Here is a 23,362-nt window from a genome sequence, read left to right on the forward strand (position 1 = left end):
AAATTACACAAGTGCGACAATTCTAGATTGCTGATAATGGAGAATTGGCATCATTAAGCATGTGTATGATTTCTATTATTTATGTAAGAAACAAACTTAATAAAATTTAGACGAGACCAACAAATCTGGAAACAAGACAATTTATTACGAACTTGCAAGTAAGGGCTTCAATTGCATAAGCAAATGAGCAAATTAGACTTAGTTTACAATTATATCTTTGAGCTGAGTGAGGTCATCTCTCCAGACTCCTAGTTGCCCAATCTCTTTTACTATACCACTGCCCAGCTGCGCCCCGCCCTTATTACTTCCCCCTTCCCCAAGCTGGCAACCTTCCTCTCTGTAAATGCTGACACAAAGATTATTTTGTCGAATCGTACATCAAGATATGATTTAACATCTTGTTTCAATTTTCCTGGTACATTCCATTCTCTGTACATTTCATCAATTTTGTATCATTTTTGTCTAGTCCAGGAATTTCGGTTATCTCAGCTATTTTGCTGAAAACATGATTTTTAAAAAGAAGTTATTTGTTTTAATAATTATACACCAAAGTTAGTATCTAATTAACCACAATTATACACCAAAAGTGGAGATACACTTCCCTAAGTACCTGCAGAGTTAATAGTTCTCTTCTGTATGCTTTTTCTATATCTGCAAAAACAACACTTTTCCCCATTTCTAACAACACCCCCATTTCTTTTCTTTTACCATTTGTTGTTTTTGCAAATTTTATTTTCTGCCCTTTTTTCACCCTAAGGTGTAGAGGTTCACAATCGTGCCATTTCTGCTCTCCAAAGTCTGTCTTTTGTTTTCAATCTCTAGGAATAATCTATTACTCTCTCTTTCTTGTGCGCTTACTTTTGTCATGACCATCATTGATTGTTGTCCTCCTAAGAACATTATCAACTTACTCATTATCCACTTTAACACGTTAAGTCCTATTATTAAACCTACTATTATCAGTAATGCATGAATGCCTAAATTAGCTAACCATTTTCCCCATCCGGTCAGTCCCCACTTCTCATCTTTTTGAAGTTTATCCTCAATTTCTTTTATATTCTTTATCTTTTTCTTTACTATTTCTGCCTTATCTTCCACTAGGGAAGAGGCGTCTGGGATGAAGGTGCAGCATTCCTTACCAATCAGCGCGCAGGTTCCCCCTTTTTTTCAGCCAAGAGATAGTCTAGAGCCATTCAATTCTGTAAGGCTGTTAGTCTTGTGGCAATCTTTCGGTGGCTATGGCTGATATTTGGGACTGAGTTTCTCCCATTATTAATTATTATTAATTAATTTCTCAAGGGCAGCCGCCAGTTTATGTATCTCTACCCCTGCCCTTGCAGTGCCATAGTTTGGGAATAGTGTCCACAACAGACGGTCAGAGACCTCTGGGGCCTTGCGTCTTATTCCCCCTTCCTTCCTCAGATTGTGTTCATGTTTTTCTAATCGGAGGTGAGGGACTATATAAGCGAGATAACAGCAGCCACTCCAGCCTTTCTGGCTTTGAGGCAGTGATTCATCAACATCTAAATATGCATTTATTCCTATACATTTGGTCACTCGAATGTATTTTTCCAGGGAATAAATGGATAGGCCTTCTGGCCGCATATCCAATATGTTCCGTTCAATATTCAGGGAACGGTCGTGGCAGTGGCTTGGCTGGTGTAGACACAAGATGATTTTCCTAATTGGAAGGGTGCGGCGTCATTCTGATTACAAAAAACAGGTGGTATTCATTGCTCATTTCAGTGGGGAAATTATAAGGCCACCAATAATTCCCTGGGTTTTTCGGGGCTCGTCTAGGGAACCATCCCACAAAGTTATATTTACCCCTGTCAGATTTCCACTTTGTATCATTTGAGCCAGAGTCAAATTGTTGTACATCGTACACTTCCTTTTTGGTGAGCGGTATTACCGAGGTGAGGATCCCAGGTTCGCCATAGTGTGGGACCTCTGCACAGACCCAACAGTTGGTAAGTCCCTCTTGTTCAGCATAATTTTGGCATAGTGTAGTAAAGTGATTTTTCCTGTCTCCTTGAATAGTTAGTACTACTAATGTTACAATACTATACTAGTACCCGCCCATCTCTAACCCCTATCTACCGTCCTGCCTATCTGTCTTAATCTTTTAGGCACCAGGGAGAGGTGAGTCCACACAGCCCTTACAATCAATAACTATATATATGTATATATATCAGCAAATGTTAAAAGAGTCTTTTGTCTTAGTTCATCCTTTCTTTCTCAGCTTAACTTTCAGAGGGTTGTCTGTAGGATGAGCGTGCCACTCCGCCAATGGGGTGTTCACAGGACCTTTAATGTGAGTGTGATGACTCCACCCTTTCTCAGCAGTCCAAATACCTGTCTCAGTAGTCAGGAGGGTTAGGAATGGTCCCTCCTAGCTTGGGTGTAGTTTGGTATCTTTCCAGGTCTTGATCAGGACCCAATCACCCGGTTGTATTCGATGTACGGCAAACTCGAGTGGCGGTGTCTGTACCAACAGGCCTTTATTCCTAAGAATAGACAAAGAAGAGCCGAGCGCCACAATATAGTTCTTTAAAAACTTATCATTGAACTCTGACCAGCCATTAGGCAGTCTTTCAGCCTCTATAACGCTTCCCTCTATCCCGTCTACTTTCTAAATGGTGAGAAACTTAATAAAGCCAAAGCACAAAGGGATCTGGGAGTGCTAGTCGAGGATTCTCTAAAGGTAAACATGCAGGTTGAGTCTGTGATTAAGAAAGTGAATGCAATGTTGTCTCTTATCTCAAGAGGGTTGGAATATAAAAGCAGAGATGTACTACTAAGACTTTATAAAGCTCTGGTTAGGCCCCATTTGGAGTACTGTGTCCAGTTTTGGTCCCCACACCTCAGGAAGGACATACTGGCACTGGAACGTGTCCAGCGGAGATTCACACGGATGATCCCTGGAATGACAGGTCTAGCATATGAGGAACGGCTGAGGATACTGGGATTGTATTCGTTGGAGTTTAGAAGATTAAGGGGAGATCTAATAGAGACGTACAAAATAATACATGGCTTTGAAAAGGTGGATGCTAGAAAATTGTTTCTGTTAGGCGAGGAGACTAGGACCCGTGGACACAGCCTTAGAATTAGAGGGGGTCATTTCAGAACGGAAATGCGGAGACATTTCTTCAGCCAGAGAGTGGTGGGCCTGTGGAATTCATTGCCACGGAGTGCAGTGGAAGCCGGGACGCTAAATGTCTTCAAGGCCGAGATTGATAGGTTCTTGTTGTCTAGAGGAATTAAGGGCTACGGGGAGAACGCTGGCAAGTGGAGCTGAAATGCGCATCAGCCATGATTGAATGGCGGAGTGGACTCGATGGGCCGAATGGCCTTACTTCCACTCCTATGTCTTATGGTCTTACTACAGTATATTCATTGTGCTTTTTATCCTCAATCATCCGGGAGGACCCGTCGATAAACAACCGAGCTCTCGCATGCAACGGTACGTCTCTTAAGTTCATTCGCACTTTAGTCTGATATTCAGTAATATCAAGGCAGTCATGTTCTGGATTGCCAGGGGCCACCCCCCTCTCTCCGCTACAGAAATGCAGCTGGATTCAAGCAACTGTCTGTGACTAACACAAGGTCACCCTGTTCTATTAAGATTGTCTCATATTTCAAGATCCTAGAGTCTGTGAGCCATTGTCCTGCATTCTGATTTAAGAATTCTTTGCCTTTTACTCCAGAAACCTTGAGACCTTTGTTAGTTAATTTAACACCGCTAGGTCTAAAGCTTAGGGATGATCGTGCTGCGCCCGCATCCACTAAAAACACTGTTTCCTCTCCTTCAGGTCCCACCTTTAGATTTATCAAGATTTCCTGGTGGGTCTCAGGAAGAAGGAACCCCTGACTCCCCTATTCTTCATCAAAAGTCATCAATGAAACTGCCTGTCTCACTTCAAAGGCTTTCACAAAATTCTGAGATCTAGGTGCCACCTCTTTAATACCCAAAATGACCATTTCTCGAATGTCCCACATTTTTCCTCTATCGTGTTCATTCATACCCTTCCAATGTGGGTCCACATTGGGGAATTTGTTTTTGGCTGGTATCACTCCCTCACCCACCTGATGTCTCTTTTCCATTCTCTCAGAGCAGCTCTTCTAATCATGCCCTTTTCTTCTCCTGACCATACCTGATGTGGGGTGCTGACTACTAAGGCTGCCCTAAAAGTAAGTTTCTGACTCTCCTCTACCAATAAGGCTGTTGCTACCACTGCCTGCACATACTCTGGTCAGTAATGTTGCTTTCCATTCCTTAATTAACAATGAATTGATGCAGTCATTAACCATGCATCAATACGACAGGTCACTGAAAATGTATGAAGGAATCCTGTCAATTAATATTGATTCAGGCTAACACAATTGAATTATTATAAATATTAATTATTAATTATATATTATATAATTCAGGATGGAAACACAAGTGATTAAAACATTTTAAAAACTGTAATCGCGCAGTTCTGTTTGTTTACCAGTCACTTGTGACTTCTCATTCTGTTTCTGTAATTGTTTTGCTCGAGCGCATTCATTTTTAAGAACCTCAACAGATTCCATAGCACCTTTTGCAGTTAATTCAATCCCCAATTTGGTGGCAATATCTCGTCATGAACGCAAAACTGATTCTTCGTGCCTCTCATCACAAAGGTGTTGCCATAATGCAATTAACGTTTTTTTTCGTTCCCACTCCCTTGGGCTTAAAATTTAACGATGACCGTGCTGCCCCCGTATCGACTAGGAAAACTACGTCCTCTTTGTAAGGTCCCACCTTTAAATTTATCAAGGGTTCCTGGTTGGTCCCCAGGGGCAGGTACTCCTGACACCCCTATTTTTCATCAAGGTTCATAATCAGCACTGCCTTTACTTCCTTTTTCGGATCTGGACACTCTCTCTTAAAGTGACCTGCCTTTCCACAGTAATAACATCCCGCCTGTGGGGATTTCCACTTTGATCCTTGTTCCTGTCTACTAGACCCCTTAACATCTCCTCCCCAATCCCTTCTCCTCCCTTTATTTTCAACATACTGTCCGCCACCATTCCAGTTTCCTTATCCTTTTAGTTTTGTCCTTTTCTTTATTACCTCATCAACCATGGCTTATCATTATTTTTGCCTTCTGTTTCTGCTTCGCATGTTACGTTGCCAGATCAATTGCAGAGCCGATTTAACCAACTGAACAGCTTTAGGGCAACCTCATGGCCATTCCTCATCACCCAATGTTTTGTTTAGACTTTGATTTTTTTAAAGAAATATTGCAATATTTCTTGTTCCCTGTATTCTCAAATATAATTTATCAATTTATGCTTGTGTCACTTTAAAGCCTGTTCCTAAATATACATTTAGGAATCTTACTTGTCTATAAAATGCACACAGTTCCCAACTTTGAAATCCACTATAATTACCCGGTTTTAGTCCCTTGATCCAAAATTAGTTTTCTTAAGTAGTCCTGACCAGTCATTGCTCAATTACAATGCTATAGGTCGTTTAAAAAAAACTTCTAATGCATGAAAAATGGCCGAATCCAAGGTCACTGATTTTAACCATAGGATTTTCTTTTTTATTGATTTATTACAATCTAATGTTGAACTGAAACTTCAACTGTCCTCCACAAATCGCTTTTATGTAAGGATAAAAGAGATTAGTTAGAAACTAATAGTAAGGTAGTCATGACCTGTAAAAAGAGCAGGAGTTAACATTTTATTTCATAATCTTGCAAAATCCTTAACCTTAAAAGAAATCATGTTAAAATTTCCAAAATAGAAATCAGATTCAAAACAGTCCCGGACTTCAAGCTCCAGGGAACATTCAATCACCAACAAACAAATGTGCATTCAGACTGAATCACAAAGGGTTAAACTTTCTACTAGCTGTACAGCTCTTTCCTTTCTCTCTCTCTCTCTCTCACACACACACACAAACACTGTCTCTCACAGACACTTTGAGCTTCCCACAACGACTCCTCTAGGTTTTGAATATTTTTCTGGATGTCTGGCTATAAATTAGTTACGAAGTGTACCCTCAATAGCCCTTCAGCTACTAGCCCTTCTGACACGAAGCATAATCTGATTCCTCCTGACTGTAAGGCTGTTTTCCATTGACATTTTATCATTTTTTTATCCTTTCCTCGCATCCGAGGATTGTACTTCCAATCTCTTAACATTTTTCCTACATGTCTCCTTCGACACTTAAACCCACTATTCTTATTTCCCATTTTAATACTCGGCCGTTTTCTTTATGTAATTTAATTAACCTCACTGAGGTCCGGTGTCACCTTCTTCCACACCCACTTCAGGGTCCTGACCTTCATATGGGGGATTTCCCCTCTTAACAACCGGTCTAAGGCTGGGTGATCGAATCAGGTAGACACCTTACTCGTTAGGTTAATCCAACCAATTAAAGACCTTATTTTAAAAGTTGCCAATTCCCCGTACTTCTCGTACGGAACCGACCACCAAGGCAATACTTAAAGGTCAATTTTCATACCTTGGTCTGTGCACAAGAGTTACAGCGTGCCCCATCCTGCGCAATACCTGACAGCGAAAACCGTTGACAATCTAGGTTGATTAGCAAATATGTAATCTGCCAAATCATTCCTCGTCAGACAACTAAGTAATTCCAAGAACCAAAAGAGAAAATGCCGGAAAATCTCAGCAGGTCTGGTAGCATCTGTAAGGAGAGAAAAGAGCTGTTGTTTCGGGTCTAGCTGACTCAATACGTCAGCTCTTTTCTCTCCTTACAGATGCTACCAGACCTGCTGAGATTTTCCAGCATTTTCTCTTTTGGTTTCAGATTCCAGCATCCCCAGTAATTTTGCTTTTATTCAGTCATTCCAGGGATTAGTCCAGTAAACCTTCCACAGATGACCCCAATGGAAAAGAAAACGCACCTCGAGTAACAGCAGCCAAAAGATAATAGGATGATTGCTCTTGCTATTGATATTAACCTGTTCAGATAATTTTTTTCGCACACGTGCAACATGAATTCGATTCTCCTGGCTCAGAGAGAGGATCACTACCATTGCGCCACAAAAGCCTTTTCAGAGAATTTTTTCCTCTGTCCGGGCTAGATATTTTCCTAATAAACATATTCAGATATCTTACGATACATCTCTGGGTGAAGTGGGACTTGAACCCGCGTGTCCTGGCCGAGAGCTGCTTTTTCAGTCTGATTAATGGCGATATCCATCGTGAAGGCCCGCTCCTCCCTGAGTCACCCGTCTCCATGGCGACGGACGAACACCCAACGGCGGAAGTACGTCATAAGGCGACCGACATCCGGCAGGCGGGTGGCAGTTTTGAACGTTGGAGCTGTTCTCGCGCCGTGAGCGGGAGCGGCCGGGGGGCATCGTCCTCTTCGGCGGGACCTGTGGCCTGTCACCCATCGTTGAGCTTCTTGCCCTTCCAAGCACACTGTCAGTGACCCCCTTGCGTTTTAAACAGACCGCGCACTTTTGTTTGGCCTTTAGACAACGTGCAGGCCATCTCTCCAGGTCAGTGGTTTCTTGGAATGGCGAGAGTTTTATTTCTTCAGAACCAACACTGGATCTCTGTATCCAGTTGATGACGGGCACCTACAGGCCCGGTGGGTGATGACCAAATTATGTTAATATCAGATCGTTAGATTTATGTTATCACCTGGTTAGGACAAAGTGAGGTAGTGTTTAAGTCCTTACTGAGAGACCCAAACCACAAAGATTCCGCAACTTTGAACCTAAAAACCAAAATCTTTACAGAGTTAGAACTCCATCCTAGTGCATTCTATAATGTGTGTGCATCTTATATTCTAGCAAGTAGAATTAACCATAGGTGAATATGAGTTAATGACTTGCTTTAGTTGAACATCACACATGGTACATACAATAGCATAGAGGTCAAGACAGATCCCACAAACTTCTAGACAACAGCCACCCACCTCCATGTTAGTGATACTGGGCCATTGAATCTCATTAAAACTTTTCAAGGGATTACAACACACTTTTGAAGACTGAACTTTGGAGCTCCATCAAATAAAAAGGCAATCATAGACTGCCTCATGGTCTCATGAATTCTGGAAATTGTCGTCTCAGACTTGCTCATAGGTACTTCACTAATACAGTACAGCCCCTGTGTTTTTCCTGACCCCTTAATCTTGCTCAGCTTCAGCAAGTCAATTCTGCTACTTGTAGGCTTTTTGATCTCCACTTTTACCATTTTCTTTCTGTTCATTCATGGCATCTAGATATTATTGGCTGGGCCAGTCCCACTTGACCTTAAGAATGTGGTGGTGGGATGCCTTCTTAAACTGCTGTTGTCCATTTGTAATAGGTTGGCCCTTAATGTAATTGGTATTAATAAAAGTATTAATTGCTTTTTATAAACCCTTTACAGCTTCCTAAGCTTGCCTGAGCCCTAACTCTGACACTTAACAGCATTTATTGTCTCCTAAGACTTTCCCTGAGTCCTAAATGCACAGAGCTATTCACCTGCTCCTGGGACTTCATTGTGACATTGGACAAATCTAGTGGCCTCTCAGCAGAACTCTGCTGAGATCTTTCTTTCACTCTCCCTCTCTCACTGCATCAAAACAGCTGTCACTCTTCAACTGCTGTTCTATGACACTTGCAACTTTTGGAACAGTAATAACCCTTTAGAATTCTGTGTTCTGGATATTTAAATTTTCAGAGCTATTTGATGGATAAGTAATGAATTTCTTTGCACTCCTATATATTGGGTGATAATTGACTCCATTCAAATAGATGGAACTAACCATTTTAAGATAGTCACAACTCTGTTGGGTTGGTTATGTCAGCATAACGCCAGGCACTCATTTAGAAAAGCAAATCTTTTATGGAGAGATTGAGTCTGGGGTGTGCTTTCATTGTGGTTATTGGAAGCACTAGGTTTTTCTTGGGACCTTTGATATTTGCCCCAAGTCCTGGGAGAAGCTTGCTCAGGATTACAGCTCCTGAAAATGCTGCAGACTCCCTCAAATGCAAATGCTTGTCAGAAGCAGATTATAAACAAAAGGAGAAAAGTTCTTGAACTCATGCAACTTGTCCAAAACTCAATTGACTGCAGTGTTCTGTCCTATTTGCATCAGTGTCTTCTAGGAACAGATTGACCTTAGCACACACCGGAATCTTACCAATCCTGTTGTCATCTTCACCTTAAAGGACAAACACGAGGACTATAACTACAACAACTGTTAACTGTCTTGACTTTAGCTGCTGTTTTCTTAAACATTTGATTTGGGGCAATGCTGGGCTAATTTGAATTGTAGACTGTTGATGGTTTGAGAGGATGAGTGGTCATATTGCAGTGTTTGAGGTGTCTCCACAAACTTCATTACTGAGCTCATTGGGGTTTCACAAGAATATTCTTGATTGTGTTTGTTATTACCTAAATCTTTACACAAATTCCTGATTTTATCCTGCATTAGCTTGTTTCTGCCATTCTGTTAGATCATAGATTTTTATACCGCAACTTCATTTACATGTTTTTGCTCTGTAATGCCTAAATATGTCCTAAAATCAAACCCTGGGGGTCCTCATTCAGGTTATTCAAAAATTATTTTCCTTCAACAAATTAATACTTGGCTAATGTGAAAGCTGTCAGGAAAAGTATCTCAAAAATCTGGAATAGCAAGAAAACAACAAAATGTCTCTTGTGCTCCAGCCATTGAAGAGACAGTTTCAGTTCAGATTTAAATCTCAAATATTTGTGGGAGATAAATGCAGACTATACTAAAATATGTTCTCCAAATGAAACTTCCCAAATAAAACAGTCAGAATTACAGTGGCAACTTTGGTTGAGATCAGCATTCTTTGAATTTGCAATATGAAGGTGGGGGGGGGGGGGGGGGGCAATGAAATCTTAACAATAATTGACAGAACTGAAATGGTTGAGGTTCTAATATTCTCTAAAATCTTAACAAAACATCAAAATTAAAATGCACTTTTTTTTTGTGAACACTGCATTTTAAAAAAAAGCAAAGATACTCCAATATAATACTCTCATCTGACTAAAGCATGGCCACTGACAATTTTTTTTAAACAGGCATTGTAGAATTTTAAACAAATCAGGGGCTTAAAGCCCTTAATCAACTTGTTTTAGGGTTGCAAGTTTGATTATTTTAAAAAGGACATCATGTTGTACAATTTTAATATAAAACCAAAATCTGCCCTATTACATAGCCCACAAAACGCATTGAATTGAGATCCACTCATCCTCTCAAACCATCCTGAATTGAGAAAAGATCTTCTGAACAAGGATCTCAACAAACCAAAAAATGTAAATATCAAACACCCTCTGCATGGCACAATTTACATCGAAGCTTCCTGTTTGGACCCAAGTATGAGTACAACCTTAACTTTAACTTTTCTCAATTTTGTTTGCATCCTCTTGATGAAATTACATTTATAAAAAGAGAAAGCCCTCGCAGCGGACCATGTGGCACCGCAGTCCAAGCCACCCCTTCCCCCAAAACAACGTGTCGAGTCCACAGCCCAGAAACTGAGAATCCCACAACAAAAACCCAAAGAAAGCTTCCCTGGCAGTCAGTGTACTTCACTGTCTGGATCTGAGTGGACCAGCTCCACTTCCTCCCCTTTTCCTGGTGATGCCATGCCATTCCAAAAGCACTTTTAAGAGGAAGTGTGCAGGGCAAAGGCGATAACTTTAAGTACCAAATTCTAACTTTTTTTTTTCCTCTTCCCGAGCCTTAAACTAATGTCTTTAGGACTTTAAACTCCTTTTTCCAGGCAACTTGAACCCCTTTCTCACTTTACTTCTCATGGGGACTGGAATCCCTTTTCATACTCTGTATGTTTGGGCACTCTAACCCCAATTAAAATCCTGGTGACTCTTGCCCCAATCAAAACCCTTTCTGGAGCAAAGCGACTCATTGGTGTGCAAAGTGTGTAAGTTACCTCAAAGATTTCATCACCACCAAGTCCCAGGACCCGAGGGGTCGACTGAGTCTTAAGTTTAGAGAGTGAGATCAAGGAGAATCTTTCTTTGTGGGCCCATCCATCTCACGCAACCAACACTCAGATGATCACTTATTCAGTCCAGCTGGAAGCGCAGTGTATGTTGGAATCCCACTGCTGCCACCATATGTTAGGTTCTTTTCCTGAGGATTCGCACATACCAACTTCTGCAAACAGTTAAAGTTTATTAAAGCTTCTACAAGCTAGGTGACCCCTTTCATCCTCTTTTCATGTGTGCAAAGTTGAGTCAAAGAAAGCACATCCCCTTTGTAAAGGTCAGTTGGTAATGCTTACAGGTACTCTACCACCCCATCCCCCTCGTCTCCCCCCATCCCCCCAATAACCACATGTTACCCTAGGTACATTGGGAGGATGAAGTTATCTTCGGAGATAATGTAAATGCCCTAATCCTGGGGAATCGTTATACAAACTGACTCTGTGATTCCTGAGACAATGTAGATGTGATATGACCTAGCTTTGGGGGATGGCTATGAAAGCATTTCTGAATGGAAGGGACTGAACGAGAGTTTAATTTGATAATAGCAGGAGAGTAGTGGTAAATAATTGCCCAAATGAACTGCGAGTCATTTGCATTCCTGCATGAATGTCGCCCCCAACCAAAGACAGTACAGTTTAATCCTTTAACATTACATTAATGTCCAGAGCGATAGTACATTTTAACCTTTTAACATTACACCTTCATTTGTAGACAAGGACTTGGCTGTCTTACTGGTGATGGGTAAAATGGAACATATCATCCAAATAAACCAATTAATGTTTGGGTAGGAGAGTTGGCCTAATTCAAGGTTTTCTGGGTGATATTTTCCATCTCTCTTAACTTTCTGGTCATAATGTTGATGTGTAGGCTGAGCAGTTCCATTTTGTGCTTGCACTAACTTTGGCATGAGACAAAGATTGAAATTTCACCTTTGCTGATTAATGAATGATAAATCACATTGAAATATTGACAGTTCTGACTTAAACCGCTTGTCAAGATCAACAGAAGTGTAATCATTCCGAGCTAGTTGCAGTAGATAGTTTTGCTGCAGTGTCTCCTTTTCTGCTCAGGCCAGAATTTTAGGGCATTTCTGTGAAGAATGAGGATATGTCAAAGATCTGTGATGCCACTGTTTCTATAACAAAGTGCTTTATAACGCTATTTATAAAATCGCATCTCAAAAGTAAAAAGTTAGTTTATGACTGTATGAAATATAACATTAGCTGTCTGACTCTCATTGATCCTGAGTTGGACCATGTACAGGAGTTTTATTGAACGCTGCATTTCCATGGAGATGAGCAGCTAACTCAACTGTGCAGTGTTGAGAATATTCAGAAGTTAGATCAGCCAGTTTCTGATGGAGAAAGGAAATACTTTGAGGAGAAAATTGATCTGCAGTGTTGTTACAGCTCTTAGAACTTTTGAGATGATATGGATGTTAGCCAAACAAATTATTCCCAGTGAGCATGACTGTCTCACAAAATATAATGTTTAATTTTGTTCATTTTGCTTTCTTGTTTATTTTCTCAGCTTCCTTGGATGTTTATCAGTTATCAGCGTCAGAAAGGGTTGTGCTGTAAAAAATTGTCAGGCAGCATCTGAGGAGCAGGAGAGTCGACATTTCGAGCATAAGCCCTTCTTCAGGAATGTGTGAAAGCTTATGCTCAACGTCAGCTGTCCTGCAACTCAGATGCCGCCTAACTGGCTGTGCTTTTCTAGCACCACACTTTTTGACTCTGATCTCCAGCATCTGTAGTCCTCATTTTCTCCCTGTTTACCAGTTATGTTCACTTCATCTCCTACTTCCTTTAGATCTCTTTGAGTAAGTAACTTAATTATTTCCTGGTGTTTTTACAATTAATTGAAAAGGACAAAAAGTCTTTCAGCTCTATTGGACACTCTATATCTGTATCATACATTAGCTCAAGAATGTGACTGTTATCTTTTTTGCTATTTTTATTTACTTGAGAACTTTCAATGTCTGCTGCTATTAAAATGATGATTTTTAAATTGAATATTTGAAGTCCAAGTACGAGTAGTAATGCTAATTATGCACTTGACACTTGAGCAAAGGGCAGTTCAAAATAATCCTGTTCGAAGTAGCCCATTATTTTTCTAAATAATCTTTTGTATGTCAAGATTAATCTTTGTGTTCCTCAGCTGACAAGCTATCAGTTAGGTGAAACAATAGTCATTAAACTTTATTTTCTGTCTGAGAAGATGTGAAGTTGCAGTGCTGTTTCTAAACTCTAAACAACTGTTTCTAAAATATCTGATTTTACATATGAAGCAAAGCATTGACAATCTGAAAATTGTTCTGCACAAAAGTTGTACGGTTACTAATCCTATAATCTATTCATAAGCATTTGGGATTTATAGCTACACAGCTTTCACGAAATATTAAATGCTACATGTTAAATATTTGTTTGCTTTCATTGTAGAAACTGGAGAGATGGATATATCTGTCTAATCACCTAACAAGTGGCATGACATATTCATGATTTATTTGCTTTCTTGTCTATCTGGTTGTTACCTACAGAATACTGTAATAAATTGGCATCAGTTTGGAAATTATGAAAATGTGTGAAAAGGAAAGTTATTAGAAATGAAGTGTCTTCTGTGTAATATTCTTCCTCTCTCCTACCCCATCCATAGTGTTAGTTGGGTGGAGGGATATTCAAGATTATTGCTGCCTGTAAAGAAGCATTTTATTTTTATTAACCCATAGTGTCAGTTTTGAAACCTGTAAAGTTCTGCTGAGCTTCAGTCAGAATTCCAGCCCACTGGTTTTTATCTGTACTGATACTGGTTTAAGGTTTGTGATTGATTTGGAGGAAATGTTTCACATCCATCTCTCAAGAATCTCAGTAGGTAAAGCTGGCTGATTCTCTCACAATCAAGAAAATAAAATTGTTTAAAATTGTTATATCTGATAATTAGAATTTAACTTAGTGAATCTAGAATTTTGCATTCTTTGTGCTGATTGCCATTTTGAAATACCTGAAATATTACCTTTCTCTTACCATCTCTTGTCCATCTGCTGAGTGTTTCCAGCATTTGATTTTTTTATCAGATTTCTAGCATCAGCATTACTATCCTTTTCTTGTCAGTTTGATTTTTTTTCCCCCCATGTTTTATAGATTGCTGTAATACCTTTTTGGAAGTATATTTGAATAACTATCCATCTCTGATTTAACATAAAAGTCTGAGCAGATGTCTTTAGGTGTTTGTTTTTTTTTCTTCAACATTATATGTGGAAATAACTTTTACCTTATGGTGACTGAAGATGATTAACAAAGAGAATTTGAGTTTTATGTCTTGAATAATAATAATGGGAGTATTTCATCGATTGTGTTGGTTGCCCTTATTTATCCAAGGAATGATTAGTGATTTGCTATGAGATGAGTCCTTTTGATTCTTTACATGATGAGAACATTTTAATTCGCAGTGGTGTGTTTGTGATCATGCACTTGATTTATTGTCTTGCACCCACATTCTTTCAGTCTGTCACCACTGTGTGTTCTGTCTGACACTCGTCATTTGTTAACCTGAGAAAAAGATCCTATGTGGGATTTGATCAGTGGTCCGGGACAGGAGGGTGTGACGATGAGTGAGGCAGGAAGTGCTAAAGGATCATTGGCTTGTCTAACTGGTTTGAGGTTCTTGCTCCCCGTGTGGATGAAGGTGGAATCTGTGGGGGAGGTGGATGAGCAGACTGACCACACCACTGTGGCACAGTGAGCTATTCAAGAGGGGGGCTAAAAGAGTAATGTCATAGTTGAGAATAAAATAGTCAGGGGAATAGACACTGTTCTCTGTGGCCAAGATCAAGAACCCTGAAGGCTGTTTTGCCTTCCTAGTGCTTGGGTTCAGGATATCTCATCTGGGCTGTAAAGGAACTTGGAGTAGGAAGAAAGGATCCAGTTGTCATGGTCAATGTTGGTACCAATGATACAGATAGAAAGAGAAAAGAAGTTCTGCTGAAGGAATATGAGGAGCTAGGCTGAAATTAAAAAAGCAGATCGAATCAAGTAGTAATCTCTCTGGATTACTACCTGAGCTATGAGCAAGTTGATACCGGGTCAATAAGATTAAAGAGGTAAATATGTGGCTCAAAGGCTGGTATGGTGGAAACTGGAAGGGTGTGTTGGGGAGGTAGGGGTAGGGCAGGGGTCCTAATTGCATGGAAAAAGTTTGAGAGAAGGACTCAACAGAGATTATTGAAATTTCCAGAACAAGAAAAGGTCAGGGACCTAACTGCAGGTGTGGCAGATGAGAGAGTAACTATGAAAGTCATGCAGTCAACGCAGGTCTGAGGATATTGTACTTAACTGAATGTAGTATTGTAAGGTCCTGGTTTATAGTTCTATCAAGGTGAAATTGCAAGTAAACAAGGTAGTGAAGAAGGCGTTTGTTATGTTTGCCTTTATGGGTCAGTGAATTGAGATTTGGAGTTGAATGTTATGTTGCAGCTATGCAGGAATTGGTTAGGCTACTTCTGGAACACTAAATTCAATTTTGGTCTTCCTGCTACAGGAAAGGTGTTGTTAAACTTGAAAGAGTGAAGAAAAAATTGAAGGATATTGTCAGAGTTGGAGGATTTGAGCTACAGGGAGAGGCAGAATTGACAAGGTTTAGACAAAAAAAGAGAAAGTGAGGACTGCAGATACTGGAGATCAGCTTAAAAATGTGTTGCTGGAAAAGCGCAGCATGTCAGGCAGCATCAAAGGAGAAGGAGAATCGACGTTTCGGGCATAAGCCGTTCTTCAGGAATGAGGAGGGTGTGCCAAGCAGGCTAAGATAAAAGGTAAGGAGGAGTGACTTGGGGTAGGGGATTGGGAATACGATAGGTAGAAGGAGGTTAAGGTGAGGGTGATAGGCTGGAGAGGGGGTGGGGGGAGCGGAGAGGTCGGGAAGAAGATTGCAGGTCAAGAAGGTGGTGCTGAGTCTGAGGGTTGGGACTGAGAAAAGGTGAGGGGAGGGGAAATGAGAAAGCTGGAAAAATCTGCATTCATCCCTTGTGGTTGGAGGGTTCCTAGGTGGAAGATGAGGTGCTCTTACTCCAGGCATCGTGTTGCCATGGTCTGGCGATGGAGGCGGCCAAGGACCTGCATGTCCTTGGCGGAGTGGGAGGGGGAGTTAAAGTGTTCAGCCACGGGGCGGTTGGGTTGGTTGGTGCGGGTGTCCCAGAGGTGTTCTCTGAAACGTTCCGCAAGTAGGCAGCCTGTCTCTCCAGTATATAGGAAGCCACATTGGGTGCAGCGGATGCAGTAAATGATGTGTGTGGAGGTGCAGGTGAATTTGTGGCGGATATGGAAGGATCCCTTGGGGCCTTGGAGGGAAGTGAGGTGGGAGGTGTGGGCGCAATCTTTGAATTTCATGCGGTTGCAGGGGAAGGTGCTGGGAGTGGAGGTTGGGTTGGTTGGGGGGGGGGGGGGGGCAGAGGAGGAGGGGCGAGGGTGTGGATCTGATGAGGGAGTCGCAGAGGGAGTGGTCTTTCCGGAACGCTGATAGGAGTGGGGAGGGAATAATATCCATGGTGGTGGGGTCTGTTTGGAGGTGGCGGAAATTATCACCCTCCCCCCACCTTTTCTCAGTCCCAACCCTCTGACTCAGCACCGCCTTCTTGACCTGCAATCTTCTTCCTGACCTTTCTGCCCCCCGACCCCCTCTCTGGCCTATCACCCTCACCTTAACCTCCTTCCACCTATCGTATTCCCAATGCCCCTCCCCCAAGTCCCTCCTCCCTACCTTTTATCTTAGCCTGCTTGGCACACTCTCCTCATTCCTGAAGAAGGGCTTTTGCCCGAAACGTCGATTCTCCTACTCCTTTGATGCTGCCTGACCTGCTGCGCTTTTCCAGCAACACATTTTTAAGATTAGACAAAAAAAAAGTTCATTTTTACTTTAAAAAGTGACTTTTTGGAGTGTTGTCAGATGAGAAGTGAACTTAGAATCATAGAGATGTACAGCATGGAAACAGACCCTTTGGTCCGACCTGTCCTTACCGACCAGATATCCCAACCTAATCTAGTCCCACCTGCCAGCACCTGGCCCATATCCCTCCAAACCCTTCCTATTCATGTACAGATCCAAATGCCTCTTAATTGTTGCAATTGTACCAGTCTCCACCACTTCCTCTGGCAGCTCATTCCATACACGTACCACCCTCTGCGTGAAAAAGTTGTCCCTTAGGTCTCTTTTATATCTTTCCCCTCTCACCTTAAACCTATGCCGTCTAGTTCTGGATTCCCTCACCCCAGGGAAAAGACTTTGTCTATTTATCCTATCCATGCCCCTCATGATTTTATAAACCTCTATAAGGTCACCTCTCAGCCTCTGTGCTCCAGGGAAAACAGCCCCAGCCTGTTCAGCCTCTCCCTGTCGCTCAGATCCTCCAACCCTGACAACATCCTTGTAAATCTCTTCTGAACCCTTTAGTTCCACAACGTCTTTCCGATAGGAAGGAAGCCAGAATTGCACACAATATTCCAACAGTGGCCTAACCAATGTCCTGTACAGCTGCAACATGACCTCCCAACTCCTGTACTCAATACTCTGACCAATAAAGGAAAGCATACCAAACGCTTTCTTCACTATCCTATCTACCTGCGACTCTACTTTCAAGGAGCTATGAACCTGCACTGCAAGGTCCCTTTGTTCAGCAACACTCCCTAGGACCTTACCATTAAGTGTAAAAGTCCTGCTAAGATTTACTTTCCCAAAATGCAGCACTTTGCATTTATCTGAATTAAGCTCCATCTGCCACTTCTCTGCCCATTGGCCCATCTGGTCCAGATCCTGTTGTAATCTGAGGTAACCTCCTTCGCTGTCCACTACACCTCCAATTTTGGTGTTGTCTGTAAATTTACTAACTGTACCTCTTATGGTCGCATCCAAATCAATTATGTAAATGATAAAAAGTAGAGGGTAACTGTTCAAAATGTTTGATATTTATATACCAAAACATTGGATCGTTTCATTGGTTTTAATATTGTCAACATACTAAGTTCAAACTTGATTGGAGTTTGGTATCTTGGGGCATAATTTAAACTGATCGACCGAATTCATATTTGTTTTTTTTTAATCGAGACCACACAGCTATTAGCTGTTTCAACCAAATTTTTTATTGTTACCTTGTTCCAGACTTTGTGCTAGCAAGAAATTTCAGCTCTCTTAGAGGTACTCTATACCCACAACTTCATAACACCTCCCCCTTAAGAAAAATGAACCATCATAATGAAAAGATGGCTTCATTTTTTGTTGTATTCTTTAAACACATTCCCTTTCACCCAACTTCACCGTAACTTCTTCCCATGTATATTAGATTAGATTACCTAGTGTGGAAACAGGCCCTTCGGCCCAACAAGTCCACACTGATCCGCCGAAGTGCAATCCACCCATACCCATTCCTCTACATTTACCCCTTCACTTCATGCTACGGGCAATTTAGCATGGCCAATTCACCTAACCTACACCAGAGAAAACCCACGCAGACACAGGGAGAATGTGCAAACTCTACAGAGTCAGTCGCCTGAGGTGGGAATTGAACCCGGGTCTCTGGCACTGTGAGGCAGCAGTGCTAACCACTGTGTTACCGTGCCGCCCACAACATATAACTTTTGGATGAGATATGTATTTATCTAATGTTATCAGTTAAATCCATGATAACACATCTGCATTTACATTTATATGGCCTGCGACATATACGATTTTTAAAAATGAAAAATCTGTAACATAAGACTCCAAAGAGATAGTTTCATATTCTTGTCTTTAAAGCATTATAAGAATGTACGAGGATTGTGATCCGTGTACACAACTGTCTCCGATACATTGTTTGTGACATACACATTAAAATATTGTAAGGCCAGTACCAAACTCAATAGTTCTCTTTTGAGCATTGAGTATTTCCTCTGGTGGGTGTTGAGTTTCTTCGAAAAGTAACCAACTGGCAGTTTAAGCCCATCCTCATCTTCCAGTACACCTCCAACTCTTACTTCACAAGCATCGTTGACAGTTTTGAAAAGTTTGGTGTAGCTAAAACTTGTACGGTGGTTAGTATTGCTTTCAAATGGCTGAATGCCTCCTAGCGTTGTTCTGTCCACCGGAACTTTGTGTTCTTCATCAGCAAACCGGTTAACATTGCCGCTACACTGCTGACGTTTGAAACAAACTTCTGATAGAATCGCTGAATCCTAAGAATCGAAACGCGTCTTTCTTCGAGGTTGATCGTGGAAATTCCTTGATGGCCTTCGTAGGTAAACCTTCCATGATCATTATTTTGTCCCAAGAACGTCACCTCTGCTTTCACGAATTCAGTTTTTTGTTTTGCTTCTCGTTGTAGTTCAGAGCTCTGCCAACTGTACCAGGACTTTCTAAAGATAACTACATCTTCCAAATAGACTACACAGTTTGTTAACCCTGCCACAACTCTGTTCATGAATGTGGCAGGTGTGTTCTTCAATCCAAATTGCATGACTTGAAAATGTTTTTGTACCTTAGGCTGAGTTTTTTGTACCCCGCAGTGACCTCCAACAGAGAGTTCATATGCTCCCCATAACATCTCCTGTCTGTATGCTACCGGCAACACAGTCTGGTGCACTTCGGCCCATTTCTCCTTTGCACTAACCTGTCATGGTCAACATTTTCATCTCAGGATTCTATCTTTCAGATAATAACCCTCGGGAATATTCTTTGCCTCCTTTTCGGAGTACGCATTCATATATATATAGTTTTGAGGACTAAACACTCCTGTCTGACCATCTGCCTGTTCAGGTTTTTTCCTGCACCATTACGTCAAACAGGGTGTCCACTAACTGAACCTCAACTTCTTCATCTTTCTGTTTTAGGTTTTGCTTCATGCTGTGACTTATGATAGTGGCATCTGGTTACCACCCAGTTTGGGAAAATACCAGGATATTTCTGTTTGAACTCCTTAATTTCTTGGTTGCTCTCAGTTTCTTCCTTGCACTTCTCCATAACAAGGGGTGTCAGTCTAACTTTGGATCCTGCCAAATCATTTCCAAGAACCAACTGGATTCCTGGAACTGACCTTCTGTCATTCTCACTGTTACTTCCCCAGTCTTGATTTGGCATTCCAACCTGATCTTACGTAGAGGAATACTAAATTTCTGTCCATCTCTCCCACAAATTGCCACACTCTCGGGTAACAGATCAGAAAGAGTGCACATACGCTCATCCCTTACTATCAGCGACTGGTTAGATCCTGTATCTCTCAAAATTATAACTACTTGTTCTTCTCTCCCTGTTCTTTCTGAGTAAACTTTACCTACAGAGATGAATTCTTTGTAGAGGTCAGGTACTAACTCCATACCCAGTCCTGCTTAGGCTGTGCACTCTCCTGCAGCTTCTTGGCTCTTCTTGGGGTCTCCTTTACTACGTTCTTGAGCTTCTTTTACCACATCTTTTCCCACAGTGCCTTTCTTTAACGACCAGCATTGTGATTTTACCTATCCTACTTTACCACAGTGGAAGCACCTGAGGCCTTTCACCTTTCCACCCTCTTGGACTTTTTTTTTAACCTTTTGTTAAATTCTTACCAATGTTCTCTACTCTTGGTTTCATTGAGTAGAATCTCCCTTTCTCCTAGTTTCTATCCCTCACTGGACAAAATTCTGGCCAGAAACTTGTTTTATGCACCAACATGTATTCGTCTGCAAATTCTGCTGCCCTTCTCACTTCCTGAACCTTCTGTTCCTCCACGTGAATTCTTACCATCTCTGGAAGTGAGTTTTTAGACTCCTCCAGCAGAATAATCTCTCTTCGAACCTCAAAGGCTCTATCTATCTTTAAAGCACACACCCATCTATCAAAATGACTGTTTAATTCTTTCAAACTCAACATAAGTCTGACCTGGTTCCTTCTTTATTTTCTGAACCGCTGTCTATATGCTTCTGGTACCATTTCATAACCACTTGAAATAGCCTGTTTGAGCTCTTCGTAATCTCTTGACATCTCATCTGACAGTGCGGCAAATACCTCGCAAGCTCTGCCTACTACTTTAGTCTGAACTACCATTACCCACAAGTCATCAAGACTCTCCATCTGCCTAGCCAATTTTTCAAAGAAAATAAAGAAGGCTTCAACATCTTTCTCATCAAAATGTGGCAGAGTTTTAACATATTTGTATATATCACTACCTTCTGTTTTAATGTCCATCCTGTTAACTTGACTTTACTGACTAAGTCACAGCTTTGCAAGTTCAAATTCTCTCTCTTTTTCTCTTTCCCTTTCTTCTGTCCCTACTCAACTAAGAACCTTCTTTCTCTCTCTCTTTCTCTTTCTTCCTTCTCTCTTTGTTTATCTTCTAACTCAATTTTCCTGAATTATAATTTAAGTTTTTCTACCTCTACTGCAACTGTGATTAAGTAAGTCCCTTACAATTTCTGCTTTACTTTGTCCTTGGTTAAACCCAAATCAAACTTCTTTGCTCATTCTAAAAGTATGATCTTTTTCTTTCCTTCTAAACTGTCTTGGCAAATTTGAGAATTATCTTCAAATCTCAGAACTTCTTTAGCAATATGAAAAGCCATTTCTCTCACTTTTAATTTAACGAAGCACAAGTCACCAAAATTAAAAAAATTGCCTTACCTACATTTTATTTAAAGATCTCTGACACTAACCTGCAAGTCTTTAAATCTACTGGGCATTTTTGTACCCCAATTCTATTCAAATCTGTCTAAACCTGCTCAATTCACGAATTGACTCAAATTGTTCAAATCCCAATGATGAGCCCCCAAATTGTTATGACACAGAGTAAATCCCTCTGCTAATTTAAACCAGCAACACAGAAAAGATTCACCTGTGCTGTAATCTGTTAAAATATGAGAGGCAAAGAACTATCCCAAAAGTCACTATTTAAAGTAAAAATTAACTTTTTTTTTTGTCTAACAGAATAATTAACTAATAATTATTTACAACTCCTTTCTACCTTTCTATCCTTTCTACAATCTACCTTTTAACCTTCCCCTCTACAGTACTGGTCCGACAAAAATCCTAATTACGATTTACATAAAAATATAGTCATGTTTCAAAACCAGACAGTTTTGCTGAGTGTCTTCTGCAGGTTTTCCTCTGTCTTCTTTTCCTCTTCTCAGGGATTCTGCTTCACAGGTCTTTGATAGATAAAGGTAGCTTTAAGAGAGCAGGTGTTTCTGCAAGAATCTTGTTGGTGCCAGTTGTTCTTTTTGCCGCTCTGGGTAACTGTTCAAAATGTCTGATATTTATATCCCAAAACATTGGATCGTTTCATTGGTTCTAATATTGTCAAAATACTAAATTCAAACTTGATTGTAATTTGGTATCTTGGGACATGATTTTAAACTGATCGGCCGAATTCAAATTTGTTTTTTTTAAATTGAGACAACACAGCTATTAGCTGTTTCAACCAAGTATTATATTGTCACCTTGTTCTGGACTTTCTGTGCTAGCCAGAAATTTCAGCTCCCTTAAAGGTACAGTACACCCACAAGAACCTATGGGCAACTTTTTCAGAAGGTGGTTCATGTATGGGACGAGCTGCCAGAGGAAGTAGGGGAGGCTGATACAATTACAACATTTAAAAGGCATCTGGATGGGTATATGAATGGTAAGGTTTTAGATGCATATGTGCCAAATGCTGGCAAATGGGACTAGGTTTATTTAGGATATCTCATTGGCATGGATAAGTTGGACTGAAGGGCCAATTTCCATGCTGTACATATCTAGGAGTCTATGACTGTATGAATAAGATGAAAAGCGTTGACAAAATAGTAATACTTGAGTTGTGTATTGTGGAACAAATATAATCTGTTTTCATGTTGGTTGAGGGGGTAAGTAAATGCTTGCCTTTCTTTGAGCAGTGTCAAGGGATCTTTTACAACCCTCAGTGTCGGATTAGAGTTAGAATATTCTATTGTCATGTGTAAGCAAGTACAGATGTACAGGAGTACAGTGAAAAGTTTGTCATCTTAGATATAGAGTACCTAGGTACATAACTTAGATGCAAAATAGAGAAATAAAGAACAAAAAAGAAAAGTTATATTTCTTAGTTATTCATAGTATGTTAGAAAAAAATGAGAAATAAAGTTACGATAAGCATTACAGTTTTTCTATAAAGGGTCTGCAGTAGATGATTGCATCGGCTCCCAGAAGTGGCCTCACTAGGCTCGCAAGCTGCTGACTGCTTGTGCTCGTCCCCGGTCCAACAGCTGCTTTTCTCCACTCGGGAGTCCAGTCCACTGGCTGTCCCCATTCCACTCCGGCCTCTAGCCCTTTGGTTGTCTCCGCTCGAGCCTCCAGCCCACTCGCTCACTCCTTTTCACTTGGGCCTCTAGCCCGCTGGCTGTCCCTGCTCTGCTTGGGCCTCCAGCCCATTCTACAT

The 23,362-nt window shown here is 40.9% G+C and overlaps 1 protein-coding gene and 1 long non-coding RNA gene across 9 annotated transcripts in view; one reads left to right on the forward strand and one right to left on the reverse strand.

Moving 5' to 3' along the window:
- Window positions 1-124: 124 nt before the first annotated feature.
- LOC140464130 (uncharacterized) lies at window positions 125-7,278 on the reverse strand. Its single transcript, XR_011954854.1, has 2 exons — window positions 6,903-7,278; window positions 125-2,507 (listed from the first exon to the last, which is right to left on the reverse strand). It is a non-coding gene; the product is annotated as an uncharacterized lncRNA (long non-coding RNA).
- An 11-nt stretch (window positions 7,279-7,289) lies between these two features.
- cep112 (centrosomal protein 112) overlaps window positions 7,290-23,362 on the forward strand; it is a 577,437-nt gene continuing 561,364 nt past the window's right edge. For all 8 annotated transcript variants that reach the window (XR_011954852.1, XR_011954853.1, XM_072558882.1 and 5 more), the window contains exon 1: window positions 7,290-7,505. The gene's annotated coding sequence lies outside the window, so the exon portion shown is untranslated. The remainder of the gene's footprint in view (window positions 7,506-23,362) is intronic.

The sequence above is a fragment of the Chiloscyllium punctatum genome, chromosome 39, assembly GCF_047496795.1.
Source record: "Chiloscyllium punctatum isolate Juve2018m chromosome 39, sChiPun1.3, whole genome shotgun sequence".
In the NCBI taxonomy this organism is placed as follows: Eukaryota; Metazoa; Chordata; class Chondrichthyes; order Orectolobiformes; family Hemiscylliidae; genus Chiloscyllium; species Chiloscyllium punctatum.